The 24,680-nt window shown below is 51.1% G+C and overlaps 3 long non-coding RNA genes across 4 annotated transcripts; 1 reads left to right on the top strand and 2 right to left on the bottom strand.

Moving 5' to 3' along the window:
- Window positions 1-1,711: 1,711 nt before the first annotated feature.
- LOC109489907 lies at window positions 1,712-11,783 on the bottom strand. Of its 2 annotated transcripts, none has more exons than XR_002143070.1 (3): window positions 11,577-11,783; window positions 6,517-6,613; window positions 1,712-1,737 (listed from the first exon to the last, which is right to left on the bottom strand). It is a non-coding gene; the product is annotated as an uncharacterized LOC109489907 (long non-coding RNA). The 2 variants fall into 2 exon arrangements; XR_002143069.1 differs by lacking the exon at window positions 11,577-11,783 and adding an exon at window positions 7,070-7,405.
- LOC109489908 lies at window positions 4,504-11,838 on the top strand. Its single transcript, XR_002143071.2, has 3 exons — window positions 4,504-4,830; window positions 5,226-5,688; window positions 11,779-11,838. It is a non-coding gene; the product is annotated as an uncharacterized LOC109489908 (long non-coding RNA).
- An 8,502-nt stretch (window positions 11,839-20,340) lies between these two features.
- Window positions 20,341-24,680, bottom strand: LOC105238439. The gene is made up of 4 exons (XR_002143072.1): window positions 24,661-24,680; window positions 22,147-22,206; window positions 21,533-21,671; window positions 20,341-20,370 (listed from the first exon to the last, which is right to left on the bottom strand). It is a non-coding gene; the product is annotated as an uncharacterized LOC105238439 (long non-coding RNA).

A 24,680-nucleotide genomic window follows, 5' to 3' on the forward strand; every position in this document is an offset into this window, starting at 1 on the left:
TTTCTGCTACCTCTAGGGTGGGCCAAGATGTCTACCCAGCAGGCCCACTTTCCAACCAGTGGGAGGAGAAAGGTCAGGGGCGGCTCCACTCCTCCCCTTCAAGGGCATCGCCCAGAAGGTGCACAGGTCACTACTGTCCACCTGCCGCTGGCCAGAGTGAAATCACATGGCATAGCTTCAAGGAAGGCCGGGAAATGAAGTCTTCTTCCTGGGTCGCCATGTGCCCAGCTTAAAAATGGAGGTGCTGGGGCTCCTGGGTGGCTCAGTCATTAAGCATCTGCCTTCGGCTCAGGGCGTGATCCCAGGGTCCTGGGATCAAGCCCCGCATTGGGTTCCCTGCTCCGCTGGAGCCTGCTTCTTCCTCTCCCACTCCCTCTGCTTGTGTTCCCTCTCTCGCTGTGTCTCTCTCTGTCAAATAAATAAAATCTTAAAAAAAAAATAAAAATGGAGGTGCTTTATCAATACAAAAGACAAGGAAAATTGAGGGGAGAACAGCAAGTGACCACCTAATGACTTAACCTCTCCATGCCTCAGTTTCCTTGCCAGAAAGATGGACGCTTATTTTATTTTATTTATAAAATATTTTAAAATATTTTATTTATTTGACAGAGAGAGACAGCGAGAGGGGGAACACAAGCAAGGGAAGTGGGAGAGGAAGAAGCAGGCTTCCTGCCGAGCAGGGAGCCCAATGTGGGGCTCGACCCCAGGACCCTGGGATCATGACCCGAGCCGAAGGCAGATGCTTAACGTCTGAGCCACCCAGGCGCCCCAAAGATGGACACTTATTAATACACCATAGCATATCTTGAGGCTCCTTAAGCAAATAAAGAGCTTGAACAGTGCCTAGCTCTCAGCAAATGTCGGAGTATCAGTCAGGACAGGCTCGACGAAGAAAACACAGTGGGTGCCCTGCACATGTCCCCACGACGCTTACTGTGACAGTACAGCTGTCACCTGCATCTCTCTGCTCGAGGGCTTTTTCTCAGGAGAAAGCACCTGGGAGTTAATCCCCCCCCCCAGCAGCTTTGGCAAATGAAAGGTGAGAGTTGGAAGATAAACACCCCAGTTCCCTCACGCCTGGGGTGGAACAACTCTGAGCTGTGTTCTTGCAGGGTGCAAAAGTCCCAAGACCACCCTCGCTTCTACCTCCAAGAGCAAGTTTGGGGTTCCCAAGACTCCCTCAGTTTCAACAGTTTCCTAGGACTCACGGATAGCTCTCATACTCAACATTGTTTTATTACAGGGAAAGGATACAGATTAAAATCAGCCAAGGGAAGAGGTGCATGCATCGGTCAGGATCCAGGAGACACCAGGCCTGAGCATCCAGGTGTCCCCTCCCCGTGGAGTTGTGTGAACAGCACTAACTTCTTCCAGCAACAATGCATGACAACACTCAGGGTGTACTGCCAACCTGGGGTGTTCACCCCAGCCTTTGTGTCCGGAGTTTTTATCAGGTCTATGTCACAGCGACATGGTTGACCATCAATGTAGCTGACCTTAGTCTCCAGCCCCTCCAGAGGTCGAGCTGACAATGGGTGGTCCACGGTCCCCATAAGTCACACTGTTAGAATAGACTGTCTGGGGGGCGCCTGGGTAGCACAGTCGTTAAGCATCTGCCTTCGGCTCAGGGCGTGATCCCAGCGTTTCAGGATCAAGTCCCACATCGGGCTCCTCCGCCAGGAGCCTGCTTCTTCCTCTCCCACTCCCCTGCTGTGCTCCCTCTCTCGCTGGCTGTCTCTGTCAAATAAATAAATAAAATCTTCATTAAAAAAAAAAAAAAGAATAGACTGTCTGGCCCAAGGCCCCAGGTAATCGAAGATGCTCTTACTGGGCAAGACATCCCAGGGCTTATAGGTCACCTTCCAGGAGCAAAGGGCAAAGACCAGACCTCTCTTTGGGTGAGGTTAACCCTTTACTTCACACTTCTACAATGTCTCCCAGAATTCTCCTGTGGGCTGGAGGCTCGGTTGCCCACAGCAATAATCTCCACAATGTGCCCATTCTTGTCTTCCTCATTTCCTCACTCTCCTTCCTGGGGTTACTTCCCAAAAAAATGATTTGCATTTGAATCCTTGCTTCTAGGTGAACCCACTGTTGCAGACTGAATAACGGCCCCCCAAGATATTAGTTCCTGAACTCTGGAACCTGTGAATATGACCTTCTTTGGCAAAAGAGATTTTGCAGAAGGGATTAGGTTAAGACTCTTGAAATGGGAGATTATCCTGGATGATCTGGGAGGGCCCTAAATGCAATCACAGGTGTCCTTAAAATAGGGAAGCAGAGGGAAGTTAGAAGATGCTACACTGTTGGCTTTGAAGACGGAGGAAGGGGCCATGAGCCAAGGAACACAGCAAGACCGCTCTAGCAGCTGGAAAAGTCAAGAAAACAGACTCTCCCCTAAAGCCTCCCAAAGAAGCAGGGTCCTTACTGTAAGGAAATAAATGCTTAAGCCATCAAATTTGGGGTGATTTTTTTTTACAGTAGCCATAAAATACTAATACACCAGCCGAGACTCTGGGTCCTGCTGTGGTAACCCCAACATCTCAGTGACTTCAAAGTTTATTTCTTGCTCATGCTACATGACCATTTGGGACCACATGGGGCCTCTGTTTGGGTCATCATGGCAGGATAGAGGCTGATAAGGCGGCAACTATCTGGAATGTTCTTTGTCACTGCAGCAGAGACAGAGAGCAGAGGGTCGGCATCTGCAATTAAATGCTCCAACCTGACACTGACGTCATCATTTCTGCTTGTAGCTGATTGGCCAGAACTCATCACATGGCTCCAGCCAACCACAGGGAGCCCGGAAGTGCCACCCTTCATGTGCCTGGAAGGTGGAGAGCTGGGAATATTTAGGGAGCAACATCAGTGGCCCCCAGAGTTGGATATTACTGGAGTAGCAGGATGCTAAGATGGACATTTTCATTCGGGCCTCAAATAAGTAGACAACATGACTAGTGAGAGGCATCAGACCACGGCAAAGATTTCTAAAGTCGATGGCTCACAATGATTTCACGACTCTCACCTTGATCAGGGTCTAAAGGACTTGGGGGAGGCAGGTTTGGAGAGGATTTTATGAGGAGGATTTCTTTGGAGGAGGCTGTGCTGTGAGCTGGCGACTGCTCTGGTCAATCAAAACACAGGGTACATCCAGGAGGGCTTCCTGGAGGAGGTGCTAGGGCTCCAGCTGCAAGCATATGACTGGTTTCAATGGGGGAGAGAGTCAGGCTGAACAGGGAGCAGGTCCTAAGAGAGAGGCAGGGGCTGGGTGAGAGGGTTCCTTAAAAGCATTTACAGAAGGAAGCCTGGGCTCTGACCACCTGCTAGGCCCAGGAAAGGCAGTATCCCCCCCACCACACACAGAGCCAGTTCCACCAGGACCAGCTGCCCCCTGGTGTCCTGGGGCTGCCACAACAAAGGACCACAAACTTAACTAACGCAGTAGGAAATTATTCTCCTTTGGCACTGGGGGCCACAATGTGAAATGCAGGTGGGGGCCACAATGTGAAATGCAGGTGGGGGCCAGGTCAGCCCCCCTAAGAGCTCCAGGGCAGAATCTTTCCCGGCTTCCTCCAGTTCCAGTGGCCCCAGGCGCGCCCTGGCTTGTGGCCGCACTGCTGCAATGTCTGCCCCCCCCCCACCGTCTTCCCCAGGGCTGTCTCTGTCCTCTCATTTTCTGTCCCTTATAGAGACGCTCGTCACTGGATTTAGGCATCGCCAGATAATCCAGGATGATCTCATCCCAGAATTCTTCCCTTAATCCCCTATGCAAAGACCCTTTTTCCAAATAAGGTCACAGTCAGAAGTTCCAGGGGTGAGGACCTGGCACCTATCCTTTGGGGACCACCACTTGACCCCCCCACACTCCCCCTTCCCTCCCTGAGCTCCATTCCTGAGTCTTGACCCATCCTCAACCTTGGGCTTCTCTGTGTCCTTCCTTGTAGAATCCAGTTTTAGCAAGAATCCTGCTAAGTCAGTGGAGCTAGAACCTTCCCTTCCTCCTGATGTTTGCTCCTAGTAATTTTCCATCCGCTGCCCCCGACCCCGCTCCTTGGCTGTAAATCAGAACTCAGCCCGGTTCTACCCTGAGCTCTCTTTCCCTACTGCAATAGTTTTTAAAAAACAAAATTCCTCTTCATTGCTTGAACATTTGTCCAGCTCTGGTTTTCTTTAAGTGTGACAAGAAAGGCGAGGAAGGGAGGAGAGAAGGATGGGTCCCTGCACCACTCCCGGCCCCCAGAACCAGGCCCTGGGGAAGGGGGAGAATATTCAAGTCTAAACCACAATCCGAGCTCAGATCTGGACATTCTTGTCTTGAATCTTGCCTAGGTCGCAAGCCATTGTGACTTAAGGCGACCACAAGAGCATCTGTGATCTGAGATGCGTGGAACAGTCAGGAAGCTAAGAGTTAGTCCGGTTAACCCCCCTGCCACCACCTCCCCTCTGTGAAAGCACGTTAAGGAGCAGTAGGGAGCGAAACTAGAACTGCATTTGATCCCACCCCATGAGTACCATGGGCTCCATGCTGGCTCATTTTCCTCACAGTGTCCCCTTGACTCCAGGATTCTTCTAGAAGGTCTCTTGCTCTCCCCCCCTCACAGTGACCTCTCTCCACCTGCCCCTCCTGCCTTCCCTTGGGCCCCTGGGTCCTCCTTCACACTGAGGCCCTGCCTGCCCTTCATTCCATTCGACAAACACTTACGAGCAACAGCTGGGTGCCAGGGGCAGGGGTGGGGAGGCGCCTTGGAGTCAGGAGAGAACAGCAGAGACAAGGGACCTCCCTGGGGGAGCTGACATTTGGGTGGGAGGGCCAGACAAGAGACAAGATAAGTGAGTAAAGATCTGTGGTATATCCCAGGGCAGTGAGTGCAATGGGGAAAAAGAAAGCAGTAATGGGGGTTTGTGGTTGTTGTAAATGGGGGAGGGGGAGGGTGTCAGAGGAGGCCTTCCTGGGGAAGGGACATAGGCGGGGAGACTTGGAGGAGGTGCGGGAGGAGGCTGACAGATATCTGGGAGGAGATAATCCAGGTCCAGGAGATAGCCTGTGCAAAGGCCCTGGGTCAGGAATGTGCCTAGTGGGGAGGTCCATGTGGCCAGAAGGAAGGAGGGGGGAAAAGTGGGGAGACAAGGGCAGGGAGGTGATGGAGGACTTGGGGTTTTGCTCTGAGTGAAGAGGTTGGTAGACAAGAGTGGCCCCTTAAAGATGTCTACACCTTAATCCCCAGAACTCCTGAATGTGTTCCCTCACATGGCAAAAGGAACTTCGCAGATGTAAGTAGGATGTAAGGGTCTTCAGACAGGGAGATTATCCTGATTACGGGGTGGGCCCCACCTAATAACACAAATCCTTAAATGCAGAAGTGGGAGGCAGAAAGGGGGTCAGAGAGACACCACATGAGGAGGACTTTCCCTACGAGCTTTGAAGGTGGTGGGAGAGGCCACAAGCCAGTGAGTGCAGGCTACCGTTTCAGCGGCCGTCCAGCAAGAAACTGGGGGCCTCAGGGCTACAACCCCATGGAGCTAAACTCTGCCAGCGCCTGAATGAGGTGAGGGCTCCTTCCCTAGAGCCTGGCGGCCAGCTGACACCTTAGCCCAGGGAGGCCTAAAGCGGACTCTGACTCCAGAACCTGAGATGATACACGCGTGTTGTGGGCATTTGCGACGGCAGCAAGAGGAAACCAATCCAAGGTGGGGGCCAGCTGAGCTCTGAGCAGAAGAGAGGGCCACAAGCCGTCTCGGGTGTTCACTAGCGCCCCCTGGGGGCCGAGGGGGAATAGGCCTCCAGGGTGGAGGCGGTGGCGGGTCCAGGTGGGCGATGCTGGGCTGGACCCGACGGGGTGGGGGGCCGTGGAGGTGGGAGAAGTGACGTCCGAGGTTTGGATGTGAGCGCAGAGTGAGACTGAGAGAGACAGGAGTCAAGGCAAGAATGAAAGGAGGCTTCTGACCTGGGTACCCAGCGCCCCCAGTCCTCTCCAGCCACCTGCTCCACCAGCATCCCCCCGCCCCCCCCAACCTCAGGCGGAGGCCACATGCTGCCCTCTCCTCTGAGGCCCGGACTGTGCCCTGTGGCCTCTCGCTCCTGGCATTTGGCCTCTCCACTCTCGAGACATGAAGTCGACTGGCTGAGGCTGGTGAGGGGCTGAGGCTGCCAGCGTTCTGACCACCGCCCCCCCACCCCCACCCCACCGTCGGAGCCCAGCCAGACCAGCTCCCATTTCTCCCCTGGTCTGCGCATCTCTCTCTCTCTCTGGAATTTTCGTTGTCTTTATGGTAACCGAATTATCCCATCTCTGCCTCTTGCCGGGGGCCACCCGCCGCGGCGCGGGCGAGGAGGGCCCGGGTCCCAGCTCGAGCTATTAAACCATCAATCACCCGTCACTGCCGACTCGCCCAGACCTGGGACCCTCTGCCAGCTGGGCCGTGAGCCCCGGGACCAGGGGCAACTTAGACACAGGCTTGGAGGCCTCCGGACCCTGCAGGGTGGGGCCTCGGAAGAAACTCACAGGCCTAGCTCACCTGGATCCACGGAAAGCAGTCCTGGGTTCAAATCCACCAGCTGCCTCTTGCCGACGTGGGCAAGCCACTTCATTGCTCAGTGCCTCAGTTACTCCACCTGGAAAATAGAGATAATAACATTTTTAAAAAGATTTTTTAAAGTAGTCTCTCCACCCAGCGTGGGGCTGGAACTCACAACGCCAAGATCAAGAGTCGCGCACTCCACGGACTGAGCCTGCCAGGCACCAGAGGTGATAACATTTTTTACGTCATTGCGGTTGACTGTGAGGATTGCATGAGTGAATATGATGGTAGTATCCGGCACATAAGGAGTCCTTCCTAGGGTTTGTTGCTGTGATTGCTGTCCCGCTCCTAGCGTTCGCTGGGGATCATCAACTGCTGATAGAAATCCAAGACTTTTGGCTTCGTTAGGGGGTGGGGTGGGGTGGGCGGGGTGTTGGTTTTTATGGGGATCGTGGCTGTGCCATCTTCCAGCTGGTGCCTCATCCAAGTCGGAATTGGACATTTTTTTAAAAGCCTCTCGCAGAACCTTAACTACTGCTGAGCACCGCACCTTTCGTGGTACTCGTTTCAGATAACAAAGCTCAATGCTTTGCACTGGCTGTTCCCTCTGCCTGGAATGCTCTTCCGCCACGTGCCACGTGACTCCTTCTTGCCTGCTTCGGAGCTTGGTTCACAAGTCCCCTCCTCAGTGAAATCACCCAGTTAAACTTGCATGCAGCGCTCCTGCTGTCCCCAGCCGGCCCCAGCCATCTGGTGGTAGTGCTTCCACAGCGCGCATGCGCGGCCCCCCAATGCCCTGTAGGCAGTGTTTGCTGGGTCTGTCTGTCCACCCCCCTAGAGTGTCAGCCCTAGGACAGGGGTGTATTCCTTCACCGCCCTGCACTGCAGCTGGCATGAAGTAAACACTCAGGAAGTATTTGCTGAGTGAATGAACGCATTCCAAGGCTGTTCCAGTCTGGGCCTGTCGGCAATCCTGGGCTTTTTGGGGGGACAGGGAGTGTGATCATTCCTGTGCAGGGACCCAGCTGGTTTTCCATCCTCTTTATGTGGATCTATTTTTCTTCCTTCCTCCCTCCCTCCTTTCTTTCCTTCCTTCCTTCCGTGAGGTGAAATTCACTTAACACAAAACCAATCATGTTAAAGTATACACTTCAGTGACATTTAGCACCTTCACAATGTTGTGTGGCCACTACCTCTACCTGGTTCCAGAACATTCCCATCACCCCAAAAGGAAACCTGTACCCATTAAGTCACTCCACAATTTTCCCTGTCCTCCCCCTCCCCGCCCCGCTCTTGGCGACCACCAATCTGCTTTCTGTCTCTAGGAATTTACTTATTCTGGACATTTCACGTAAAAGGAATCATGTGTGATCTTTTGTGTCTGGCTTCTTTGAGCATAACGTTTTCGAGTTTTGTGCACATTGTAGCATATGCCATCATCAGTAGTACTCCTTTTTAAGGCTGAATTATATTCCAATGTAAGGATGGACCACATTTGCTCATCCATTCATCTGTTGATGGACATTTGGATTGTTTCCACCTTTTTTGTGGAGCCTTAAAAGGCACCCTTTCTGGGCCAATGAAGGGTGTGGTGAGGGGAACAAAGGACATTAACCCTTGCTCTGGCTTCCGTCTGGCACTCTTGTGCAATGAGCAACCTATACAGCTGTTCATGGCAGCCCTGACGGTACCATGCACATCCCGACCAGCTCAAAGATCCAGTAACCAGGACCTGCACCTCTCACCTAGGCTTTCAGGCGGCCAATCCCTGACCCCTATGGCCTGCTTACCCCTGCAGAAGATCTGCCGGGGAACTGGGCCACTCTCGGTGTTGCTCCAAGCCCCCTCTTTCCTGTTGCCCCTGGCTGGGCCTCCCTTGCCTCTCCAGAATCTAGGGACCCTCATGCTCCACAGCCCCTCCCCCTGTCCCTCCTCTGCAGGGTCTCCGCCCTACCTGGAGTCCCACACCAGCCGACTTCTCCCAACCCTCTCCCTGTGTCTCCAGCACAGTGGCTATTTTTATTTTCCCTTCTTATTAAATTTCCAACTTCTGCAAACACCATGGCCCCTGCCTGGCCGCCCCCCCCACCCTTTCCCTTGGAGCAGATTTGATTCACTTGCGTTTTATTAACAGATTAAAAAAAAAAAAAAAGCACGCAGCTGCCACCACACTGTGCCTTCTCTGCTTTCTTGGAGGTTTAGAGAAGCTAGAGGGAGGAAAAGCAGGCTGCAGGGTCCCTCCGGGGGTTTAAATCCACCCTCCTCCCCACACCCCAGCATACGTAGACCCTTCCATCACAGCCTGAAGGCTGGTGGGGGAGGGGCTGGGCATGAGGCTGGGCCCTTTCCTGAGTTAGAAGGATAATTTGAGGGGTGTCAGGCTCGTGTGATCCCCCAGCCAGCACCTTGTCCCAAGGTGGAATTGGAAATTAAAAAAAAAAAAAATCCATATGGAGGCTCCGCCCCCCCAGACACTGGGTGGGGAGCTGGCAGCTGTCCAGGTGGGCCTCAGAAATGGGGTCTTAGATTTGGAAGCCCCTACACCAGAGCTGGGGTTGCCTCCACCCATTCTCCTTTTCGGGCGGCTGGTGGGGGGGGCAGACACAGAAGGTTCCGGGCTCCCTGACACCACCTACCCTGGCAGAGCTCTCTCAGCTTTTTCTCCCCAGGAGATTCTGATCCCAGTCTCCACCCCCCTGCCCCCCCCACCTCCCAGAGCTGAGAGTGAATTGCTTCTTCATGCCCCCGGGGTGTTTTTCCCCCCAAAATTCTTTGTGGCAGTCACTATGGCAACCAAGAACCCAGCTGCACTTTATTTCCTCAGGATACAGAATAGGGGGTGGGGAAGTAGATGGGTGGGTTCAACTGGGACTTTCCTACCCTCTTCTTTCCACTTTTTCTGATCCTCCTCCACCACAGGGCCTGGTCCAGCCTTGGTCCACAAGAGATTAGGCCTCCTGTCTGGTTGCCCATCCTGGCTTGCTGGGCTGCAGCTCCCCACTGGGTCCCTCATTCATTTGAGGAATGTTCTTCATCTAGCCAGAGTGCTAAGGGTAAATGATGCCCTGGATCCCAGTGAAATTACTTTCCCCTTCTTTTTTTCTCTTCCCTCTTCCTCTCCAATCCCATAATCAGGGTTGGCTGGAATGGTTGAACAGGTTGGACACTGCACAAGGGGACACAGAGTGAGCTCTAGCCATGTTGTGAGTGCTCCTTTCTCCTTTGCTCAGGGGCACCCTATGGACTAACCTCTCTCCTGCCGTAGCTGACATGGACTCTCAGTTCACTATAAAGAGAGCCAACTATTTCAATAACAAATTTCAGTTCTAGTCACACCCCAAAGCAGAGGAGGAAGGCAAGCCATGTCAGAAGTTTGAGGTTTTGAACAATACAAGCTACGGGTTCTTTGAGACCTGAAGAGAGCAAACATGGGCAGGAGAAATTCTAGAGGGGCTAGAGTTGGAGTTAAGGACCTTAGAATGCCTTGCAGGTAATCAGAGAGGGACAGGGAGTGATTATCAAAAGTCCCAAAGAAGGGGGCGCCTGGGTGGCACAGCGGTTAAGCGTCTGCCTTCGGCTCAGGGCGTGATCCCGGCGTTGTGGGATCGAGCCCCACATCAGGCTCCTCTGCTATGAGCCTGCTTCTTCCTCTCCCACTCCCCCCTTGTGTTCCCTCTCTCGCTGGCTGTCTCTATCCCTGTCAAATAAATAAATAAAATCTTTAAAAAAAAAAAAAAGTCCCAAAGAAGTAATAGAGCTGGTGTAGAATGACTGCCAGACGGACCCGGCTCCACGCCCTCACAGTCTACACTCTGTGCCTCAGCTCTGAGTAGCCCCTGCCATCAGGAAGTGGGGCCTATTTCTGTACCCCTCAAATCTGGGCTAGTCTTGTGATCTGCTTTGGCCAATCCAATGCAACAGAAGTGCCCAGGCGGTTCCGGACCTGGGGCTGCGTGTTTCTGCTCACAGGAAACCCTGCCTCTGTCACCAGATGAAAGCCCAGGCTGGCCCGTGGAAGGGTGAGGGACATCAAGGAGAGCCCTGCCATCTGAAGGCCATCCCAGACCAACATATGGCCAGCCGAGCCCCAACCGGGGTGAATAGAGTCCCTCCCGGACCCACAGCTGACCAAAGACTCATGAACAAGCCCAGCCAAGACCAGAAGAACTGTCCCGCTGATCCGTAGACAGTGGGGCCATAATCAAGGCTGATTGGCTAAGCCACGGGGCTTGGGGGTCGTTTGTGACACAGCATAAAGGGCAATAGATAAGTGACACAGGGCCTGACTGGCACACGGGTGCATTAGGCGTAACTGGCCCTTCCTCACAGAACTGAACTCACATCTTACAGGCCTGGATTTGGTGACCATCTCCTTCCCTTTCTTACAAATTCTTCCCTGTTCCTTCATTTCCTGGTCTCTAGCCACATGTCTCCATTCTCCCGCTGTCACTTCCTTCAGCCACATCAGACGATGCTTACACCCTCCAAGCTTGTACCCATTTCCAGGCCTTTACACCTGCCCCCCCGCCAGAACTTCCTCCCCTAGATCTTCACGTGGGTCCCCGCTCATGTGGCCCCTCCTTTAAGAGGCCATCCCTACCTCAGACAGGCATGCCGCCTTCTGGCGTCTCATCAATTCCTTCCTCTATTTTTTGTGGTTGTTACTCGCAGCACTGACCACTACCTGAAACTGTCTCCTTCCCTTCCTTGTCTCACTTCCCCAGGCCCCTGCCCATGCCTCCGGGGGCCACCTCCCAAATAAACTAGGCCTGCTCTCAAACCCTTGTCTCGGGGTCTGCTTCTGGAGGGAACCCAACCCGAGACAGCCGGGGAAGATTCTAGATTTGGGACAAGGACACTCAGTAGTGCTGAGTACTTCTGCTGCGCCCACCAGGAGCCCCTCGTGTCCAGCTGCGCCACATTTAGGGACGCTACGGTTGACCTGGGGCTTCAGATGGGGGCAAAAGAAACTTCCACCAATATACTCCTCATCTGCCTTTTCCCCAGTGATTTCACCGTCCATGGACAAGCACGTCCCAGATCCATGATTTCATTACCGGTTGCAAAATGGCGCTAGTCCCAGTCTATTGGGGCGTTTTCTCATTTATACGTCCGTCTCCTCCACCGGGCTGGAAACCTCCTGATGCCAGCGATAGAGCCCCTGCAGTACCAAGGAAACATTTGCTCAAAGTACTTGAATTCTGGAGATGGAAACCATTGGGAAAAAAAAAATCAAACAGACAGGTATTTGTTTTCCAGAGCAAAGAAACCTGGCACCACTCCTCTTGCTTCTGGGATCAAAGACCGCCTGGCTCCAGCCTCCTCTGGACTCCAGGCTTGGCCTCCGCCCACCTCCATCGCCGCCATCATCTGATGGATTCGGGAATCGCTGGGGGCTTTGGGGAGAAGAAAGATCATCTGTCTAAAGGCATCAACATCGCTTGCCTTTAAAATTCTTTTTTTTATTTTAAACCTTCCCACAATTCAAATGTTTCTCTTATTATCTTCTGCCGAGGGAAAAAATTAATAACACGGCACAATATAAAACACTAAATTAAAGGCATTTTGGAACCAGCAATTATTTCATAAGCTTCTCTTTTATTGCCGCGCTAATGTGCCTAATTGCTGTCTTAATGAGGACATTAATTTCTAGCTAATGTGATGTTATTATAGAAATTGCAGTCAATCTCTTAAAAAGGGGAAAGTGCTAGAAAGCTGTCCCACGAGGCAGGGGTTCTGGTCACCCTGGGGCTGAGGGGCCAATGAGAGGGGAGGGGATGGCCCTGGAGCCCAGGCTGGGACAGGAGCAGCCAGGAGCCAGGGAAGGGGGAAGGCGGGGGAGTCTCGCAGGTAGTGGGCAGCCCGGGGAGGCTCTGGTCAGAGAACCGGCTGTTCTAGGGACCTAGGAGATGAGGCCGCATAGAGGAAAGCATTAGAACAATAGTAAAACCTAACAGCAGTGGCAGGCACGGTTGGAGTATCTTATTTATATCTTCATCCTTGCAATAACCCTATGAAATCGATAGTATGGTTAGTTTCATTTTATGAATGGGGAAACTGAAGCACAGAGAGGTGGGCTGACTTACCCAAGGTCACACAGCTAGCAAATGGTGGTGGTGGGATTTGAATCCAGCCCATCTGGCTTAGCCCTTGAGCTGAGCTGCTTCTTGGCCAGTGCCCACCACTGTCCACGATAACAATCTCAAACATTTATTGAGAGTTTATTAGGTGCCAGCACTGTACCAAGTCCTTCATATATCATCTCAGCGTGGGCTGCTCTGAGAAGACAGGCAGGTCAAGCCACATCTGAGCCCTCCCTGATAGAAGAGGGAGGACATACTAAGGCTCAAGGCTGGGGTCTGAAACTGCACCCCCCCCCCACACACACATGGGAATAGGAAATCCAATGTAGGGGCAGGGACTTCAGGGCCCAGGAAGGGGAAATGTCTTTGCCCTGAGTCGTACCTTCCGGCAGTTTACCATGGAGGGTCAGAGTGGGCTGTGAAGGCAATGGGTCTGGGTTAGAATTCTAGCGTTCTTACTTCCTGTGTGACGTTGGGTATGTGGCTGGCCCTCTCTGTGCCTCAGTTCCTCATCTACAGATCAGGGATAACAATGGAACCTATCTCAGAGGGCTGTTTTGGAGCACTAAGCAAGTTCAAATGATACATTAGTCAGAATCAGTACACCCCAGTGGCTGTGACAAGCAATCCCCAAACCCAATGGCTTGACGCGCTACAGACTCATTTCGCACTGACATGGCAGGTAGCTCTGCTCCGCTTGGAAACCCAGCCTCCCTCTGTGCCGTGGCGCCACCCTCTCCAGTGCCTCAGAGCCTGGATCTGGACTCTATAGACCCACACTTGACAGAAGCAGATCAGAATGATGCGGAGTGGGTGCGAGGGCAAAAAACACCAACCACTTTTACATTCCAACAGCTACTTACATGCAAAGCAAAAGGAGAAGCCCCTTGAGGTCCGTATCCCACACTCAAAAACCCCAAAAAACCAACCGACCAAAAAAAAACACAGAAAAAAAACCCACAAAAAAACAAAAAACCACAACCACAAAACAGGGAGGTGATTGGCTGCAGCTCAAGCCTTTGTGGGTGCGGCTTACGGAGATGCATAGAGCTACCGGGCGCCATCGCAGAGATGCCCCCCTTCGTGCCTTTTTACTTTATTTACAAAATTGACTTTCCTTTGTTTTAAGCAAGTCCCTCAAAAAGGACACTTCTCTCATATGTATATGGAGAGAGGTTTAAGAAATTGGCTTTTGCAGTTGCGCAGGCTGGCAAGCCCCAAATCTGCAGAGTTGGCCAGAAGGTGAGAGACCCAGGGAAGAGTTGCAGTTTGTGTCCAAAGGCAGTCTGCTGGCAGAACTCCTTCTTGCCCTGGGACATCAGTCTTTTTTCTCTTGAAGACTTCACCTGATTGGATAAGGCCCACCCACACAATGGAGGGTAGCCTGCTTTCCTCAAAGCCCATTGATTAAAACGTTAACCTCACCCAAAAAAACCTTGTCTGAGAAAATTCTCAAATAACTTTTGACCAAATATCTGGGCACCATGGCCCAACCAGATTGACATAAAATCCCACCATCACATCTGCTCAAGTCCAAACTTCTGTTTTCTATTACAGTAAAGCAAGTATGGTTGGTGCTATTTCTATGCCCCCTTGGCCCGTACACCCCTGTGTCTGTCTGCCTGGGGCTTTTATACAAGCATGTGGGGTCTGCAGGCAGGAAGCGCTGAGAGCAGACGCTCCCAGGAGTGACCAACCGAGAGACAGAATTTTGGAGGATTCATACCCCAGCTCTCTCCCCCTCTGGGGAGAGGACTCTGAAGTATTTGCTCTCTGCTGTCTCCTGGAGGTCCCCAGAGGGACTGCAATCCAGTTACGGCATTGGGAAACTGCTCAAGAACATACCCTGTACTGGTTGCCTTGCCTTTCCTGCCTCACTCCCCACCCCCCTCTACCTGTGTTTCTTGGAATCACCTTGCAGATTAAACTGCTTGCATCTAAATGCCTGTCTTAGGGTCTGCTTTGGGGAAACCCAGCTTATGGAATTCCCTCTTTAACCTCTTTCCTATCTCTACAACAACAAAGCATGAGTGGGTGGGAGAATGAGTTGAATTTCTTTTCTCAGAAAGGCAATCCACACTCTCAATTAAATGAAAAGAATGCAAGCCCTGTCAAAGGGAGAGCGCGTTGAGTCCCTCTCTGTGGTCTCCTCATTTGGCCTCCATATAGCCCTGCTAAGACCTGCCCGGTGTATCCGCCCTGATGTTCTGTATTCACACTCCAGCATCTGCATGAACATCGTCTGCCTTTCACAAATGGGGATCATTGCAGACACACTGTTCCACACTTGCTTTTTCTCCAGTTAATTATATAGCTTGGACACCCTCCCCAAATCGGCACATCCAGACCCGCCTCAATTCTGCTTAATGACTGCAGAGTATTGGAAGATGTGCTTTCAGAGAAAGAAAGGATTTGTCTGGAAGGCTCCGCCTGGAAGTCCCAGACCTGAGCTAATGAGATGGAAGACCACACTCCAATTCCTCTCCCATCTTTTCCAGCTCCTCTATGCCTCGGGAAACCCACATGGACCCAGCGTCTGGTCTGCCCCACCTGAGCGGGACCGACAGGCCTGTGTCCGGGTCAGGGTGAGAGTTTCAGACTCCTGCTCCAGCCATCAACCGTCCATGCAGAAAAAAGCCAAACCAAATTTCAGAGCCCAGTGCCTGCTCTGTGGGCCTCGATGCTGTGAGCTCTTGGCGTCTCCCCCTGGCCTTGGATGCCCCTGACCCTCCACAATCTGGGAAGGTGTAGCGGCCAACCCATTTGCCAGGGGAGTGGTCATGTGCTTCAGGAGCTGGGCTCTGATTGGTCCAGATCCATCGGGCGTTCCCTTCCCCTCACTGATGATTGGCTGGGGAATGGCACCTGCAGCATCCTGCTATATCCGCTCAGGGCTGGCTGTCCCGCCCACGGCCGACGAGGAACGGCTTGCACCCTGTCTTTGTCAATAAAGTTTATCGGTGCACAACCATGCTTATGTGTTTACATATCTTCTTCAGGCTGTTTTGTGAACTAGAAGGGCAGAGTTGACTAGTTGCAACACAGACTGTCCCACCTGAAAAGCTAAAAACACAGAGTTTGTTGACCGCTGGGCAAGTGTGTCCTGACAGCATACTTAATCACCTGCAGCCCTCTACCTGGGGCTTTTCTCCTGACCGACGTGGGGACAGGTGGGAAGTGACGCTGGGAGCAGCCCTCAGTCTATGATAGATGAGAAGCGCAGGATTGATTTGCAGGTCGCTCCACTTGAGTGCGACATCTCAGACTTATGTGTCCACCGTCTCTGCAGCGTATCCCAGTGGAACAGGACCCCAGGTGCCCTTGGCAGTAACTGCTTATTTACACCTTGCATCGGTTGCGCTCCTTTTCCTGTATCATTCCCCTTCTCCCCACCAGTGTTACCTGGATTTACTACCCAGATGAACTACTTGCACTTGAATTGTGCCTCCGAGGTTGCTTCTGGAGGAACCCCAAACCGAGACAGCACGTGACAGATCTCTGGTTCAGGAGAACCAGGAAAGGGCTCCTTCCTCTTGAAAAGAGACACATTTAAGAGGTGGTCTCTTCTGCTCCTGGAATCGGTTATTTTCTGCATATGACACCTGGAGTTTTAGAATCTGTCTTGAGACCATGAAGAGAGCCTGTTTTCGGACAAAGCGAAGATGCAGGGAGAGCAGAAAGAACTTGAATCAATGACACCATCAGGTCCCTGAATTAATCAACCCAGGACCTGCCCTGACTCTGAACTTATTGTTCTATCAGATGGTGACTATTATGATTGTTTAAGTTAGCTTCAGTGGGGCTTTTCTTCCTTTATAGAAGGAAAGTGCTGGAGTGGGAGGGGGTGATCAGTCTAGTGCAGTAAACACTGGGCTATCACCCTTGGGTGAGGTCAGAGGTAAAGTCTTTGCAGCTGCCAGAACATTTTTTGTTTGCACATAAGAAAAGCCTTAGCTGGGGCGCCTGGGTAGCGCAGTCGTTAAGTGTCTGCCTTCGGCTCAGGGCGTGATCCCGGCATTCCGGGATCGAGTCCCACATCGGGCTCCTCGGCTGGGAGCCTGCTTCTTCCTCTCCCTCTCCTCTGCTTGCTGGCTGTCTCTCTGTCACATAAATAAATAAAATCTTAAAAAAAAAAAGCCTTAGCTGCCATAACTTATTCAAAAAGAGAAGATATTGGCTCATACCACTGAAAAAGTACAACAGCAGTGTGACTTCAGGCATGGCTGGATCCAGGTGCTCGATGATGTCACCAGGAGTCTGGTTCTGTCCATTTCCTAATTCATATTTCATCTGTATTAGCCCCTCTCTAAGGCCAGCTCTCAACAAGTGGCAGTGAGATGGTCCCGTGCATTCCTGACTTACAATCCAACAGTGTAGCAGCCCTGGCAGACAGAAAATATCTCCTTCCCAACAATTGCAGAAAACATCTAAGGACTGTCTCTCATCTACTACCTTGAGTAGGTCCATCCCTGGACCAACCGGGAAGGGGGAAATGTTCTAATTGGCCTATCTTGGGCCATATGCTCATCACTGGAGGTGAGGGGGATTTTACCCTACCATGGGGTTCCACGTTGATCAATAGTGGACTAGAGGTGGTTCCTCCATGGAAAACTGTAGAAAAGGAAAGGGTTGCCAGGGAAACAAAAACATCGGACTTCTATGAGCCTAAACTCTGTAGGCTGGTGATTGAAACAGAAGGCTTGGCAAGCCCAGGGTATTAGGATCTTGAACAAATGAAGTCTGAACATGACCGCTCTATCTGACTCTCGTCTCTCACATACTGGTGTTTACTCAGGACACAATCTAGGAAGATTTGTGCAGGACGTCAGAGTCACAAGAGGGAGGGAAGTACTGTGGTGGCAGGAAGGGAGGAGGTAGGTCAGCAACCAAGCAGTTCACCTGGAGAGAGCTGATGTTGCATTAGTCCTACACAAGCTATGATGCTGTGACAAAGAGGCCCAAAATTTAAGTGGCTATAACAAAACGAGGGTTTATTTTTTGCTCATGTGTCCAGAGGTTAGCCTAGGTCCAGGGCTGGTGGGGGAGCTTTGCCATCCACATCACTTATGGATTCCTTCTGGAGTTTTGAGGAGAATCAGGGAAAAGAAAGTGGAAGGCAAAACTTTCCTTGAAGATCATACCTGGAGGTTGTACACATCACCAATACTCACACCCCATTGGCCAGAACTTGGTCATATGGCCACACTTAGCGGCAAGGGAGACTGGGATATGTAGTCTCTAATAGCGAAGCCATGTGCCCAGCTCAACTGAGAAGACTCTAATACCCAAAGGAAAGAGGAGAATGGATTCGAAGGAGCAGTTGGCATTTCATCCCCCCCCCAGCTGAATCTGCTTCATCTGGAAATGGACTCTGTTATCTGGGACTATTGGCCCCTTATAGAGGAACAGGGCCATCCCCACTCCATACCCCATACCCTCTCTCCATGCATACACACTATGTGATCACTTTATTTATTATACTTTATTTCAAAATTTATCTATTTAAAATTTTAAACAATTTTTACTAATTTATTTTTTAAAGATTTTAAAATTTTACTTATTTTAGAGAGAGAGAGAGAGTAGGGGGAGGGGTACGGGGAGGGGGAGAGAGAGAATCTCAAGCAGACTCCTGCTGAGCACAGAACCTGGTGCGGGGCTTGATCTAATGACCCTGAGATCATGACCTGAGCCAAAATCAAGAGTCAGACCCTCAACTGGCTGAGCCACCCAGGCGCCCTAAAAAACATTTACTAATTTAAAATTTTATTTTTAAAAAGGTTATTACTATGTATTTGTTCTTTTCTTTTCCTTCCTTCCTCCCTTCCTCCCTTCCTTCCTCCCTCCCTCCCTTTCTTTCTTTCCAGCACTGAACAGCAGCACATGGATAAAGTAGCTGGCGCTTAGCGGGCACTCATGAAATATGGTGACCACGAAGCCATGGTCTCACCAAACCCATTTCCTCCCCCTGTTCACACAGGAAGGCTGCATTTCCATCCTCCCTCATAGCTGGGCAGGCTCACGTGGCTGAGTTCTGGCCAATGGGATGCAAAGGAAGTGACTGTGCTACCTGTAGCCCGAGACCCTGAATTATCCTGCCAAACCCTCTATTACCCCCTCTCCTCCTGCGTCAGAGGGTGAGAGGTGGAGGATGCAGGGGTGGGTTCCAAGCCTCTGAAGAGGTTGAGGGGAGTGGTGTTTCTGTACCTCTATATTCTTATCTGTCAATAGGATGATACCTGCCTCCACTGTATTGAGGATCCGGTGAAATAAATTAACACTTGAAAGTTGAAATTAATTTTCACTAGTATTGGAAAAGTGAAATTACTTCGTTTCAATTAAATAAACTAATATTTGAAAAGTGCCTAGAACGGTGCCTAATAGGGGCCGAAGGGCTCTATGTGTGTTCAATATATTTTTAAATGTGTAATTTCACAAACCAAGCACCCATATGCCTGCAAGCCCGGTTAGGGAATAGAACACGACTGACGGCCAGGCATAGATGAAATAAATAGCCAAATCACACAGATTTGTCATTATTAAACTGTGATGGATGCCTTGCAGGAAAAGAACAGGTAGCTATGGGAATAACTCAGGGAGCTAATTTAGATCGGGAGGGAAGTCAGGAAAGGTGTCTTCAAGACATTTCACTTGATTTGAGTTATGGGGACGGAGAAAGTGGCCGGGGAGCCCTGAGGAAGGGCAGCCTTCTGGGGAGAGAATACAGTGAGTGGAAGGCTCCAACATAGACCAGGACGGGAGACAGTCAGGGAATGTGACCGGGAGCCGGGGGAAGGAAGAACAGCAGAGAGCCGGGGTGGCGGAGGCCAGCAGAGGCCAAGGGTCATGGGAGTTAGCTTGGTCTCGATTCTAAAAGCCACGGGGATCATTAAAGGCCTTTGGTCTGATGTACATTTTAGGAAGGTGGCTCTGCCGCTGGCTCTGCTGGCAGTGGGAGGGTAGGTGACAAAGTTTTGGAAAACTGTTTCGTTACATCTATGAAAGCTGACTATCCACTCCTCCACGACGGAGCAATTCTGCTCCTGGGGAAATAGTCCCAAACTGGAAATGACCCAAACGCCTGTGAGAGTAGAGCGGGCAGACTAATTACGGTGTAGTCCGACAACGGGATACTACGCAGGGGCGAAAAACAGCAAACCATTGCTTCCTGCAGCACAGATGAATCTCACAAGCAATACTGGGGAGAAGAAGCAAATACAGGGCGCCTGGGGGGCTCAGTCAGTGAAGCGTCTGCCTTCAGCTCAAGTCATGATCTCAGGGTCCTGGGATCCAGTCCCATGTCGGGCTCCCTGCTCCGCAGGGAGCCTGCTTCTCCCTCTCCCTCTGCTGCTCCCCCTGCTCGTGCTCTCTCGCTCTCTCTCTCTGTCAAATAAGTAAATAAAATCTTTAAAAAAAAAAAAGGCAAATGCAGAAGAAGAACTATTGCCAGATTCCATTTATATGAGGTTCTAGAAGAAGCAAAAATATTCTGTGACAATGGAAGTTAGGATAATGGTTATCCTTGGGCAAGGGGGTCGTGGCTGGAAGTGAACATGGGGGGGGTCTCTGGGGGCTCGGATTCTATCCTTGATCTGGTGCTGGTAATACGGGAGCATTCATTTCATGAAAATTCATTGCACTGGGGACACCTGGGCGGCTCAGTCAGGTAAACATGGGACTCTTGACCTCAGCTCTGGTCTTGATCTCAGGGTCGTGAGTTCGAGCCCCAAGTTGAGCCCTGCATTGGGTTCTGCACTTGCCGTGAAGCCTGCTTTAAAATAAAAAAAAATTCTTTGTGCTATATGCTTATGCTATGCACACTATGCGGTATGTTTGCCACGTTCCAGTAAAAAGGATTTTTAGAAGCTTAAAAAAAAGAAGGACGGTTACGGCCACTTTGGGGAGAAAGGATGCGGAAGGGCTTCTGTTTTGTCACCATTATCCCGAGGCGGAAGGCAGGAATGCAGGCACTGCGGAGCTGGAGCTGGTTCACGCCCCACGTGTCTCTTTCCTACTCTATGTGAAGGTACATCACACTCATGACCTGCCGTCCACTGTGGTGGGAGTATTTACACCACGGAAACTAGCAGATGCTACACGTTTTTTCATTGTTAAAATTTTTCACGAAGAGCCAGTTTACACACACTCACTATACCCCTGGGTGTAGACAACAGGATGGGGTATGACAAGACTGTGCCTTCGACCAGCTCTATTTGTGCTGGACCCTGCACCCGAGGACCCCGAGCTGAACAAGCCTCATGGAGCTGGCCCCCACGGGCCACACAGATGGCGTGTGTCGGTTGTGGGGGGGTGGGGGGGAGGGAGAGACAAATAAATCTACTCAACAAAATCAGAAAATACTTAGGCGGAGTTCAGGGGAGTTCTGCTTTGAGTAATTTCTGAGTAGAGTTTTGTGGGATGAATAGGAGTTTTCCCTAAGAATGGGATGGCAGACCAGGCAGAGGGGGAAAAAAATGTGTGCAAAGGCTTGGGGTTTTTAAAGGATATGCCAGGTTCTTGAAGCTGTAACTTGCTCCATGAGGCTGGCACAGAGGGTGAGAACTGGTCAAAACCAGCCCCACGGGTGTGCTTTAAGAAATATTTGGGTTGATCTCCAAGGCTTAAATAATTAATGATTTTACAGAAAAGTCCAGATTTCTGCCCTTCCAATAAAAGCCAGAAAATCTGGTAGCCCAGGGCCTGCAGTCCCACGAGGCAGTAACTGAGCAGAGCGTAACAGGAATGTGTCTCCGGTCTTCCACAGTCCCCACCACTCCCTACTGCCTCCCAACGCGGTGCCCTCGGGTCCCTCTCATTTTACCATTTTGCTCACAGTGAGCTGCTTTCCCCCAAATAGAGCAAGATCCATAGATGGGGCCATACTCCCATCTCTATATAAAAGAGGAAAAATGAAAGAAGTCCAGGAGGACTACCTATTTCTCGCCTCCGGCTGGCTTTGCCCTTTGTCTTTCCCGCCGGTGGCCTCTGCAGACATTCAAGTTCACCATTCCTGATATAGCATTGGACATAAAGCTGGGTCGCAGTGGTTCTCTGTGCCAGCTCCGAAGTGTCCTGTAGGCGACGGGAAACTACTGAAAAATTCGTATTCAATTATTCAACTAATACTTGTAGCAGCAGCTGTCGGAGCCCCTTCGCATCCCTCCAGCCTCACCATCTCAACAGGCTTCTGCTTCTGTCCTGCGGCTGCCCTTTGCAGCAGCTCGTGGCCAAGGGCTCTCTGCAAAGCTCCCGAAGGCCCCTCTGGCCCGAGCATGGGAGGTTGAAATGATCTCCCTCCCCTGGACCACCTCTCCGGCCGGGGGTTGGTGGACAAGTGTCCCCCGTCTCTCTCCTCTCCCAGCAACGTCCCCCATCACCTCCCAGAGGTCCCCAGCACACATCAGCTTCAGTTGCCCTTGGTGGAAACTGGGCTGGACGACACACCCATCAGTCACCAGCTGTCTCCCGTCTGTCTCCCTTCCTTGCTCCCCCACTGGTGCTTCCTGGGCTCACCTCCTCGATAAACGACTTGCCTTCGAATCCTCACCTCAGGTCCTGCTTCGAAGACGCGCGAACACAAACCTCGTTATCCAGCCGCTGCTCTGCGCTGGGGGACAAAGAGGAGAGTGTCTGCTCCTGGGGACCTTACGTGGGAGTTGGATGGGTGAGCCCCCAAATAAGAAAATGAGCGATAGATATCCTTTTAATATGGGAAGAGAAGAAATCATACGGTAGAATCTGGTGGTTTTAAAATAGGTCCAGCCGCGCCCATTTCACCCTTGGGTGAAGGTGGCCAAAAGGCACGACCTTGCAGGTGTAACAGGAGCCCCGTGGGCATGGTGACTACAGTTAGCAGCACTGCACCAGATAGTGGAAAATGGCTAAGAGAGCAGATCTTGAAAGTTCTCACCATAAGAAAAAGAACTGGTGCTTTGTGTGGTAATGGGTGTTAACCAGGCTTGTTGTGGTGACCATGCCATATAGATGTATATAATCATTATAATATACATATAATATGTGTGTATGTAACATTATGTCACACACTTATAATGAAAGGTTCCGGGGTGCCTGGCTGGTGCAGTCAGTTGAGCGACCGACGCTTGGCTTCAGCTCAGGTCATGACTGGGGGGTCGAGCTCTGCCTCGCTTAGCGCTCAGTGGGGAGTCTGCTTGAGATTCTCTCTCCCTCTCCCTCTGCTCTCCTGCTCACACTCTCTCTCTCTCGCAAATAAATAAATATTTTTTAAAAAATGAAATGTTATATGACAATTCTATCACAATAAAAAGAATTTTAAAATAAATACATCCACAAATTCTTTGCCACTCTTTCCTTCAAGAACCAGAGCCCCATCTTGAGTGTGGCTGGAGTGAGTGACCATCAGCTAATGGATAGAGTGTGACACAAGCGGCAGAAGGTGGCAGAGCTCAGCCTCTCTCTCGGATCACTTGCTCTAGGGAAAGCCGCCATCATGATGTGAGGGCACTCAAGCAGCCCTCTGGAGAGGCCCGCGTAGTGCGGAGCCCAAACCCACCCCCACGGACAACCATACGGGTGCGCCATCTTGGAAGATGACTGGAGCCCCAACAACATCCTGATGGCAACCTCGGGAGAGACCCTGACCCAGAACCACTCAGCCAAGCCACTTTCAAGATTCCTGGCCCTCAAAAACTGTGAGACAATAAATGTTTTTTTAGGGGCACCCAGGTGGCTCGGTTGAGTGTCTGTCTTGGACTCAGGTCATGACCCCAGGGTCCTGAGACTGAGCCCCGCATCAGGCTCCTTGCTCGGCGGGGAGTCTGCTCCTCCCTCTCCCTCTCCCCCTGTTTGTGCTCTTTCACTCTCTCTCTGTCAAATAAATAAATAAAAATCTTTCAAAAATGTATTAAAAATAAATATTTTTTTGAAAGATTTATTTTTTTTAGGGAGAGAGAGAGAGCAGGGGAGGGGCTGAGGGAGAAGGAGCATGGAGCCCGACTTGGGGCTCAATCTCATGACCCTGAGATCACAACCTGAACCAAAACCAAGAGTCAGATGCTTAACCAACTGAGCCACCCAGGTGCCCCAAATATTTGTTGTTTGAAGACACTAAATTTTAGGGTAATTGTTACAATAGCAATAGATAGTGATGAGCGAGGAGCTTAATGTGTGGTCAATGAAGGCTTCTCTCAAGCGGTGACATTTAGACAAGGAGCAGAAAGAAATGAGCCATGGGGGTAACTGAGGAAGAGGATTCCAAGGAGAGGGAAGGATCTGTGCAAAGGCCCTGAGGTAGGAGCACACCTGGGGTATTCAAAGAACAGTGATGAGGCTGACACAGCCAGAGTGGTGGGAGCACAAGGGAGGTAGGACCAGAGAGAGGTCAGATGGGGCAACAGTAGTTCTCAATGGGGAGCACTACCACCTCTCAGGTGGGGGTAGAAACGGGGCAGAATTTGGTGTTGTCACAATGCCGGGGGTTGTTTATTGAATTTGGATATGGAAGCAGGGACACATACCCTGCACTGTGACAGTCACCTGTCATGAAGAGCTGCCCTGCCCAAGGTGCCCAGGTCGAGACATAGGAGAATTTGGAACAGAGGGGAACCATGATCCTATTTGTTCTTTTAAAAGAGTTCTCTGTGCAGAATAGAACGTAGAGTCTGCTTTCTTTTCTGTAAAAAAGGGGGCAGAAAAATATGTCCGTATTTGCCTGTACTTGCATAAAGACACTATAGAAAGATATATCTGCTTCTGGTAATAATGGACATCTGTTGGGGGTTTGCAAACTGGGCCAGTGGGGGCCTGGGGTAAGAAGGGAGACCTTTCAAAGAATACCTCTTTGTGCATTTAAATTTTTTTGAACATGTGAATATACTACTGATCAGACAAATAATTAAAAATCAAAAAGGATCATCTTGGCCCTTGAGGGCAAGGGGGAATTTAGAGAAGCGAGGCTGGAGGGACAGGAGTACAATATGATTTGAAATAGGAGTTGAAATCGTGGGGGCAGGGAGGTTGGCTTGGAGCTCACAGGGAATGGGGCTCAGGTTTTAAGACTGCGCGAGGGGCTGGCTTTGCCTACCAGGAAGGTGACCGTCTCAG

This window comes from Ailuropoda melanoleuca, chromosome 4, assembly GCF_002007445.2.
Source record: "Ailuropoda melanoleuca isolate Jingjing chromosome 4, ASM200744v2, whole genome shotgun sequence".
Classification (NCBI taxonomy): domain Eukaryota; kingdom Metazoa; phylum Chordata; class Mammalia; order Carnivora; family Ursidae; genus Ailuropoda; species Ailuropoda melanoleuca.